Below are 10,763 nucleotides of genomic sequence, written 5' to 3'. Positions count from 1 at the left end.
CTCTGATCATGCCCTTCTTGCAGTGGTTTGATCTTCCATCTCTGAAGTCAACTGAGGCCATACGCAGTAGACATTTCTGTGAAGACCATCACCAAGCGTGGGATGCTTGGTGCAAAGGCATAGATGAGATACCCAGAGCTATGATGAGGTTACCTAAAGAATCTCAGGAGGCCGACCCCCAACTACCTGAAGGGGGAACATTTCAAAAATATTAGGATCTTACTGTGTTTCAGGAACCAGGCTACAGATGGGGAAACAACAATAAACAAAAAGTAGACCAACATCTGCCCTGTAAAACTTATGGTCTAGAGAGGAATGCAGACAAATTCTGCAACTTTGGTTAGTGTTCAAGAGGAAAGAGGCTTAGTACTTTGAGGGGCTGTCATCTGGCTTCATCTTGGAGGTCAGAGAAGGCATTCCTGGGGAAGCAAAATCTAGATGATGACTAAGAATTAACTAGGCAAAAAAAGGGATGGAAGTCAAGTTGCAGATTCTATTTGCACCAGCCTCATAGCAATAGCATCAGAAATATTCAAGGATCTGAAAGAAAAAACACAGTGTGTTGAAATCTACAGAAAAGATCCAACTGATGCACCAAGAGAAAAAAATGAAAAGAACAAACTAGAACATAAGAGATACAGGGAACCCAATCAAATGCTCTCTAGCACAGCTGCAACTTAAGTCCCAGAAGGAGAGGACAGGCTGAGATGGGGCAGAGCATTATTTGAAGAAATAATGTCCAAGAGTATTCCAAAACAGGTGACAGACTTTGACCCACAGACTAGATCTAAATGTTCAGCAAATCCCCGCAAATGGTAAACAAATTGTAATATGCCCATACAATATTCAGCAATAAAAGAACTTCTGATATTTGAAACAACATAGAAGACTCTCAAAAGCATTATGATAAATGAAAGAAGCTTGTCATAAAGGGCTACATACTGTATGATGCCATTCATATCACGTTCTGAAAAAGGCAACACGATAGTGATAAAAATCAGACCAGTGGCCACGCATGCCTGGGGTGGGTAGGAAACTGACTAGAACAGGGTACAGGAAAACTTCTGGATTGGTGGCCTCCCAGATATTCACAGTATGATACAAACAGACTACAAAGTAATATCGCCAGTAGGATGGAGATTTTGTTATATTAATAATAGAAACATCTAAAAGAAAACATCCATAATTCAACCATCAGGAGTTAGCTACTGCTTCATTTTTGTTTGCTTTTAATTGTGGTGTTTATACTTTTCTTTAACTACTGAGTTTTCTACAATGAGAATATAACTATTACAGTTAGGGAAAAGATTATTTTTGAAAACAACTAGTATTAATCATACTGATTCTAAAACATAAGCTATTTCCTAATAAGTTTATAATTTATTTTCTAAGTTGAAATGTTCTCCTTCAATAAAAGAATGTTTTTAAAATAATTTTAAAATTTTGTATTATTCTACACACACACACACACAAGCTTCATCCATATTTCAAAATCTCTGTCTATAGTAATCACTACCTGTGGGTTTGCAGAATGCTTAGCTACATTATTCACTTACTTGAGGCCCCCCACAAACCCCAAATAAAGTGAATTTCCAACATGGTGTTTGCATTGCTAATTGATGTCTACCTGCGAGATTTTCCAAGTGGAAGGTACAAAGGGAGATGGCAGGACTCCAAGAAACAGATCAGGGCTCCCTAGCCCTTGTGCCCCACCCGTTTCTAAACAGCACAATTAGAGCAATAAATGCTGCAGCCCCGTGTTTGGCCTGACAGGATGATGACCCTGCAGCTCAGCTAGGCCACGTATGACAGACTAACTACTTGGAAAAGGACTCTCTTGAGGGTTACTTAACACAGTCACCTGTTGATTTATGAACACACACTCACATATACCTTGTCTCACCCTTTTAATTATATCAATTTGCTACATCTCAGCAAAAGAAAATTAAAAAAAAAACTGAAACCACTAATTACTCACAAATAAGTCAACAGCAAAGCTCCACATCTGCTCAATCTGGATGGACGAAGTTTGTAAACCACTAACACCTCATTTTCCCCTATTTTGTAATGAATTTTTAATTACATAAGAAATAACTGAATTCACTCTCTTTCTGAAATATTAGGACATTTACTCAAAAATGCCTTTTGACCACATTCTCCAATTTCTATCCCTCTGAACCCTCCCCTTGGATAGTCTGGGGTTTGGGGATTTAGGCTTGCAGTCCTTTTATATATAGCCTATAGTGCAGCACAGAAAACAGTATTGTTTCATGAGGGTTTTTCTTGTTTTTCTTTTATTCTTTCTCTCTCTCTTGCCCTCATTCTTTTCTTACATAAATGGTTTCATACTGCCCTTTCATTCTGCAAATTGCACATTTTTTTTTTTCTGAGCCTTATCCCAGGCCAGTTCAACTAGATCACTTTTATTTATTTTAACTGCTGTATACAATTCCATCCTATAAATACAGCACACTCTACTTATTCCCTGTTTGATTTCCTGTTGATAGACATTTAGGTTGCTCCAATTTTCCGCCATCACAAGCAATAACACCATGCACATAGTCATATCTGACAATCCACGTCCACATGTTCCTCTCACCCAGGCACGCCCGGTCCATTTGTCACCACACTGAAATGTCAGGCATCTTGACAACCAAGTCACGTGGTGCCTGGGTCTCGGTTCTCCGCCAACTGGACCTCAGTGGAGCAAGACTCTTAGGGTCTTGTGGCCACCTCACTGGGTCAGGCTCTGCCCGGGGTGGCAGGACAAGCTAATGGGAGAAACAGGGCCATTTCTTCACCCAACCACGCACAGGCTGACACACTCATTTTCAGATTCGAATGCAAAATTTCATTATTTCCCCTGAAACCTAAAATCCCACCTAAAGGCGGTTGAGTATTTGGCATTCCCTCTACATTGATCCTGGCTGAGGAGGGCCCAGGGGACTCAGGCCTGAGGAGGACACGTTTTCCACAGCGGCCTGCCTTCCAGGGCTGCCAGGAGGGGGAAAAGCAACTCAGGGAGTTTTTGCCGGAGATAAGAGCAATTTTTAGTAAGGCAGGAGGTGGAGTCTGCCACGGGTGTCTTTCACACTTGCTACCTTCCAGCCCGTTAATACAATCCCGGCCCTGTTTCCCGGCCCCGCGGCCATTGCAGAGTCATGAAGTCATCGCAGCTGCGCCTGCAGCCGGGCGGGAACGGGAACGGGAACGGGCTGGCCGCCGTCCCATCCCCCGCCAGCCGGAAATGTCCGCGCACTGAAACGCAGAGGCTGCCCGGGGAATGGCGAGAGAGAGCGAGAAAAAAAGCCTGAAGGCGGCGCGGGAGCCGGCGAGTGGGGAGAAACAGATTCACACCCAGGGGCCTCCGGGCAGGGCCCGCGGGACTCAGGCCGTGTCCCGCTTGGAATGTGGAGCAGGCGCGGCCTCGGCGTCAGCACAGCTCCCCTGCATCTCCCCCTGGGGGTGTGGGGGCCGAGTGGGAGAACTGGCGGACAGAGGAGAGGCGCCTCGCTCCCAAGGCCCCGGCGGGGAGGCCTGGCCTCCTGCTCAGTCTGTGCAAATGGAAAAACAGACGTAAGTGCCAAGTCCCAAAAGAGCAAGTCATGGGCCCAGGCTTTACAATCTGTTTCATGAGTTATTCCTCCAAGCATGCCTGGCAGTCGAGTTTTTTCATTAGTGCTGCAGCAAGCAGATGGGAACATGAGCACCCGAGAGCATGGAGGCCTCGCAGGCAAGCAGGTGGCGGCCCCCGACATTCTGGGCAGGCTCTGGGGTCGAGGGAGCACGTTCTGATGCTTAAATAGCCTCCCTTTATCCTGACTGGGATAGTCCTGTGTGGTGGTTAGGTGTCAGTTTTACACGTAGACCCCCTCCCTACCCCTTGCCTTCATCCATAAGTAATGTCTGCCTCCGCCTGATCCCAGGCTGCGTTTCTGTGGTTCCAGAGACGCTGGTTGTGATGAGCAGCAAAGGGCCTCACTGTCTAAGTCACTCAGCAGTTCCCTTGTCCTCGGGAAGGCTGCATCTTAATGGAGACCAGGAGAGGTAATGCAGGAATGGAGTCTGGATGAGGACCCGCCAAGTTTCGAGGAAGGCAGAATGGCATAGACAGGGGGTTCCAAGCAGCCTGGGTTAGCCAGTCAGCTTTCCCACTGATAGAAACCTTGGAGGCACTTTATCCTGTGACCCCAACTCTCCTTCTCAGGTGTCAACTTCCTTTCTATTACCATTAACTCCTCTTATTCCAGCCACAGCTGTTGTCAACCCTCTCAAACCTCTGAAAAACAGGATAAAAGCTCCAGAAGGTATCAGAATCTCTGCCTTGAAATCCTTTCAAAACGAAGGTTGTTACTGAGGGAGGTTTTGAGAATGAAGAGGAGGCTGCTGCAGTCTGAATGTGATGGTATTAGGAGGTGGGGTCTTTGGGAAATGATTAGGGCGTGAAAGTCCTCATGAGTGGGATCAGTGCCCTTATAAAAGAGGCCCCAGAGAGCTGCCTTGCCCTTCCCACCATAGGAGGACACAGGGAGAAGGCACCTTCTATACAAACCAGGAAACAGACCCTCACCAGATGTTGAATCTGCTGGTGCCTTGCTCTTGGACTTCCCAGCCTCCAGAACTGTGGGAATAAACATCTGTTGCTTATTAGCAACCCAGTGTGTGGTATCCTGTTAGAGCAGCCTCAGATGACTAAGGCAGCAGCTTTCCATCCCCATCTCTGTAGGCCTCAGCCCCCCTCCCACCAGCATTCTCTTCCATCTTCATGAACATGGGATTTCGTGGGTCCCCCATAGTCCCCAATCCCTCTAGCACTTTGGTTTCATAATGAAACAAATAAGAGGAAAGAAAGATGACAGAGAAGCAGCACATGGAAACCATCCTCTCTGGAGCAGAGGAGCAAGGAGAGAGGATAGTGTGGGGTGAGATGTTGCTGGGGAAACCCCATGGGGCTGAGGAGTGACTGGGCTCACCATCTTCCCTTCTTCTGTCTGCCCCTCCCTGGGACAGTGCTGCTCCCCATGTCCAAGGTCAGGGACAGGGGACAGGGTGGGATTGCCACTTGGGCAGCATCAGAAAGAAAATAGAAATTCCTGAGGGATGGCTGAGATGGACATGAAAGACAGCCCTCAAAAGTGGCCCCCACACATCCCTTTTAGGAGCCTTTCCTGTCTTTTACCCGAAGTACCTTCATAAATGAGTATCTGCTTAATTTGTTTTTTAAAAACGGAGTGAAAAACATGCAATGTTTATGTCTCAAAGAAGGGTTTCTGATTAAAAATTGAGAAAGCACAATAAATGCAGTTTTGTAGTACCATGCAAAGCAATAAACGTGGAGTAGCTTCATACTGGGAGTTTATGTGTGAAAAACTGTGAATACTCATTAACAAAATCACCCAACCGAAATCATGTGAAAAAAGTGAGCTCTCTAACTACGTATTGGGTGTCTGTATAATCTATCATCCAAACAAGAAGCTATGGACACAAATCAAACCATCTAGAATGCCGGTCGCACTGGCTACAACTAAACTTGTCAGAGGTTGCATCTGTTGTCAATGTTGTGATGTATCATAGCCAGCAGTGAACTCCATGGAAGTAATAATGAAAGGTGAACAGCAAGAACACAGCTGTGTCTTCATAAAGTTGTGGCTCAGATGCAATAAAGCATACCTCCGCTCATTCTCCTCCACAAGCTACTGACAAAACACAGGAAACAAATGGCAATATGTGGATTTCACAAAAGAGGAAACCCCACTTCCAGTGACATTGCTTCCTGTCACCTGTTCCTCCTCTAAGAGCAGAAAGCCATCATTCTTTGTCTCCAAATTTTATTTTCGAGATCATGACACATGAGTTTCCTTGTATCTTTGAAATTTACTTGAAACTTAAGAAGAACAGTCCAGACTGTTTTGTGCATCATGATCACATGATCACAATGATCAATGATTCTAGGCATTGTGAGAACCCTACTCTTGCCCCTTGAGAGACATCACTTTGCTCTCAAGACAAATCCACAGTTCAAGATAGGACGTGCTGTCTTTCCATGAGACCATGAGTTCCTCAAAGACAGTGAATATGTTCTAACTTTATCCACTTTCTTTTCAATTTGAGGATGATGCATGCTTCAGGATAGGAACTGAAATACTAGTTCCATTCTCATTCCTAAAAATGTATACCCACCCATCTTCCATGAGCTCCTAGAAGTTGAGTGTGTCTACATTTTAAACAGAAAGCTTACTGGGAATTCATAGGCGCTGTGGTGATACAGGTAATGGAAGGAACCCCATGTATGGGAAGGCTGGAGATAGAGGCAAGAAAGAGTCAAGAGCACATCAGGCCCTCTGACCTGCCCTTGGCCATCTGCAGCGTAGGAGGATGTCCCTTGTGCCAGGTGGCTCTCAGAATCTGGGGACTGTAAGAACCAGGATCGGCACCCGTCAGTCACATGCTGAGCCCAACACTGACAACGAACATGTTCTGTCTGTGACTCAAGATATACTCCCCATCTTCTTGAACCTTCAGCATATTACATTGAGTTCCTCAGGAAACAGCATTTAGAAATGCAAGCATTTTCATCTCATCCTTTATCTTTAAGACAAGTTTCTGGAGCCTCCCAGAAACTCATTTAAGGGTACTGAAAAAGGACTGGGTGAGGCTTTAGTTTGCTTAATCTCAATATTTGAAGTATATAACATTATATTTGAACTGAAGTTTAATTTGTAAAAAAATTCAAATTGTTTCTCTGTTCTATAGAGTATAATTGATTTTTAATGCCTCCTATATGACAAGTGGGAATAGGCTGTGGTTTGCTCTCAAGACATGTATGGGGTAGTAGGGTAAGAACATGTATATATCCAGACTGTTACGGTCTAAGGCAGATATGGGAAAGCTCTGCTTTGAGTTCTCACAATCTAGAGCCTTACCCAGTCGCTGAGGGGTGATAAGCAAATATCAAGACATTGTCCATTGTTGTCTAGGAACTAACTTTTGGTCTCTGTCATATAACGCTGGGTTTCTGAGGGTCCCAGTGTGCGTCAGGGGCCGGAGAAACAGTAGGAAGCTCTGTCTGGCTTCTTGCTTCATCACACAGGACCCGGGCGTTTTTGCCTTATTTAGAAATAAACTTGTTTTATTATGACACCAACCGTTTGTTAGCACAGAGAGAGACAGAGAGGCTCACAATGTTTGAGTCCCTTATCTCGCATTGTTTATGTTCTTAAAATAATTTAACTAACTTAATAAACAAAAGCATTTTCAATTCATAAACAAAGAGAGCTCAGAAAAATTAAATGTTCCAAAAGGCGAAATGAATAGAAAAGTCACATCATCCTAAGTCATTCTCTCACCCTCTGTCTTGCGCATTCCTGCAAGCCCTGTCCCTGAGAGCCAATGGGACTTCTAAAAACTGTCTTCATTTCCTCATTTTGTTAAGATTTTAGTGGGATCTTGGAAGCCTTCTAGATGGATCCATATTAAAACCGGTTCTAAATGCCATGGCTACGTCTACCTTCTGAAATGACTCTAAAAAGATAAAGTGAAAAGGACAGTCAACTGTATGATTTAGAATTTATAAAGCTGTTTCAAATATATAGATAGATTCAGGTTTGGTTTTTTTGTTGTTGTTTGTTTGAGATGGACTCTCCCTCTGTCACCCAAGCTGGAGTGCAGTAGCACGATCTCAGCTCACTGCAGCCTCTGCCTCCTGCCTTCAAGCGACCCTTCTGCCTCAGTCTCCAGAGTAGCTGGGATTACAGGCATGCGCCACCATGCCCAGCTAATTGTTCTGTATTTTTAGTAGAGACAGGGTTTCACCATATTGGCCAGGCTGATCTTGAACTCCTGACCTCAAATGATCCACCCACGTCTGCCTTTCAAAGTGCTGGGATTACAGGGATGAGCCGCCACCACCACACCCGACCTGATTCAGTTTTTAAAGAAGGAAGAGTTTAAAACTCTAAGGCTGAAGGAAGATCTCTGAAAGAGCCAAAGGAATGAAGGAGTTACATCATTCTGGGTTTATGCCATCAATACAAGCAAGTAGACTACATAATTTTAATCTTATACTTTTATTAACTTTTGAGATATGTTATTATTATAAACATTTTAACCCATAAATGATTAGAAACAGTATAACACTATTTATACTCATGACCTCTGAAGTGTACTATAATCTCTGCACTTCAGTAACACAAATGCAGTTTCTGAATTATTGTGTAAATGTACGTGGATGGAATATAAATTATTATAGGGACAAATGCGCTATCTGCAAGTAGTTATGTATTTTATACAGTTAATATTAGCCAACTTGGCTTAAACATTAATTACATGTTAGGTACATACTAAGAATTTCAAGTGTATTATCTCTAATCCTCCATGAACCTATGAGGTAGACACAATTGTTTCTTACATTTTACAGATGATGAAACTGAGGTTTGGAGTTTGTCCAACGAACATAGCTAGAAAGTGATAGAGCCAGCCTCGAACCCAGCCTTGAACCCTTTCCTGTGGGATGGTGAAGAGACGGCATGGAGATATGATTAGTTGTAATATTATTATGCAATTATTATTTAAAAAGCAGGTGATTTGTCATTGTTTTTGACATGTCTCAAATTTTCCCTGATAAACCCTCTCATCTATGTCAGTCATAGTTCAATCAGAAGCAGAATCACTAGGAGGTAATATGTGTTTTATGTATGCATGTCAAATACACAGACACACACTTATACACACACATATACATATATACCTATGTGTGTGTGTGTGTGTATCTTTGTTACGGGGATTTGTACCTTACAAAGTGGTGAGTTCTTGCTAAGCAATCTCTGTAAGGCCATTGTCCACAAGGCAGGCAGTGGGGAAGCAAGGACAAGATGGAGCCCACGGGCACAAGCTGGAACCCATGAGGATGGACTGAGACTCATGCCGATTCTTGCTGCCTCTGACTTTGATGGTATGGGTGTCCTACAGGAAGAGCTTGTGCCCTTCATCACAGGAGCCAAGAGGCCGAAGCAGGACAACAGGGGGCCTGCTGTCCCACACCAGCAACAAGCAGCATATGTGTGAGTTACAAAAAAGGCTGCTGCTTCACCTCCAACTTTCACATGTCCCACAGGAGGCTCTTTTGTGGCTCACTCTAACCAGAAACATGCAGGGGAGGGAATTCTGGGAAGTGTAGTTCTGTCTAGGTAAGTTGACATGTTGCAAAGCTATCACACCAAAGTGCACCAAAGGTACAAAGATGGATGGGATATGGCTCCTGCCTTCAAGGGGCTAACCCTCTAGGGGTGTGAAGGGAAAGAGAAACATGAATGTATAATATCAACACAAGTATTATAACAAGCATTATAATAAGTGCACTCAGGGTGCAACAGAAGCCACAAAAGTGGCTCACCCTACCCAAGGTGGGATTCCAGGAGAGCTTCCTGGAGGATGTGGTGTCTAAGTGGCCTTAAAGGATGAAATAGAAGTTGACTAAGAAAAGAAGGATTAGCAAGGATATTAAGGTGGGTGGGGAGAGGGAATAACCACGAAGGTCTATGGCAGAGGCGGGATAGAGAGATGTATAAGCAATACATGCAGAGGGCTGGGAGTGGAAGGAAAAGATGTTGGGGAAGTCAGTGTTGCAAACCCTAGAAAGCCTATGCATTGTACTGTAGGAAGCTTAGACTTCATGTCCCAGTGATTGGGGAGCAATTCAGGAGTTAGACACATGAAAATGATACGGTCATTGAGGTAGATAGTCTCCAAGATAATCGCCTCACTGGCTTTCCTCTCTGTACATGTGTATTGCTCATTGCATTAAAAGGTAGGCTTTAATTTTTCTCCTCTTGAGTTTAGGCTGGCCTAAGCAACTGCTTGGCTAAGGGAAGATAACAGAAGTGACATTCTAAGAAGAGGTCTTAAGAAGTCCTGCAGCTTCTGCCTAGTTCTCTCAGAATACTTGCTCTTGGAACATGATATCTCCTCTTAGAAGCAAACTGCCATGCGGTCAGAGTCTAAACCCCATGGAGATGCCACATGTAGGTGCTCTGGTCAGTCATCCCAGCTGAGCTCCCAGCCAAAACCACCTTGTGCATTGCTATTGTGAACATCTAGCTAAGTCAGGCCTTTAGATGACTCCATTCCAAACCACCATCTGAATGCAACTGCATCAAATACCCCAACTGAGGACCGCCCCTTATCAACCCACAGAATTGGAGAGATAATCATAAATTATCTTAGACTTCCAAGTTTTCATGTGGATTGTTACATAGCAATAGATAACCCAAATTGCCATGTTTATGTTTTGGGTGTTTTAGGGGGAAGGAATGGAAGAGGGAAGACACTTTAAGTGAAGCTTACTGACTTAAAAAAAGATAAAATGAAAGTAGGAAGACTTTGTAGGAATTCATTGCTATAACCAAAAGAGAAGATATGAGAACCTGAGCCTGAGACTACTAGTTGGGGTGAGAAGTAAAGCTGGATTCTAGAAACGGGAAATAAAATCAATAGGCTTTATGATAAGTGAAGGGCAAAGGAGAGAGGAGGAGTCAAAAATGTTTTGTGTGTCCCCTGTACAACTGGGTGGAAGCTAGCTATCTCAATCACAAAGACCCAGAACACGGCAGAAGGATCAGGTGGCATAGAGGAGGGAATATTATGAGTTCTATGAGGTTTCTAAGTGAATGGTTAATTTTGTGTGTCAACTTGACTGGGCTATGGGATGCCCAGATCACTGGTAAAACATTATTTCTGGATGTGTTTGTGCAGGGGTCTCAGAAGAG

The sequence above is a fragment of the Trachypithecus francoisi genome, unplaced genomic scaffold (assembly GCF_009764315.1).
Source record: "Trachypithecus francoisi isolate TF-2019V2 unplaced genomic scaffold, Tfra_2.0 Lachesis_group16, whole genome shotgun sequence".
In the NCBI taxonomy this organism is placed as follows: Eukaryota; Metazoa; Chordata; class Mammalia; order Primates; family Cercopithecidae; genus Trachypithecus; species Trachypithecus francoisi.
Note: the sequence above shows the minus strand (reverse complement) of the source record.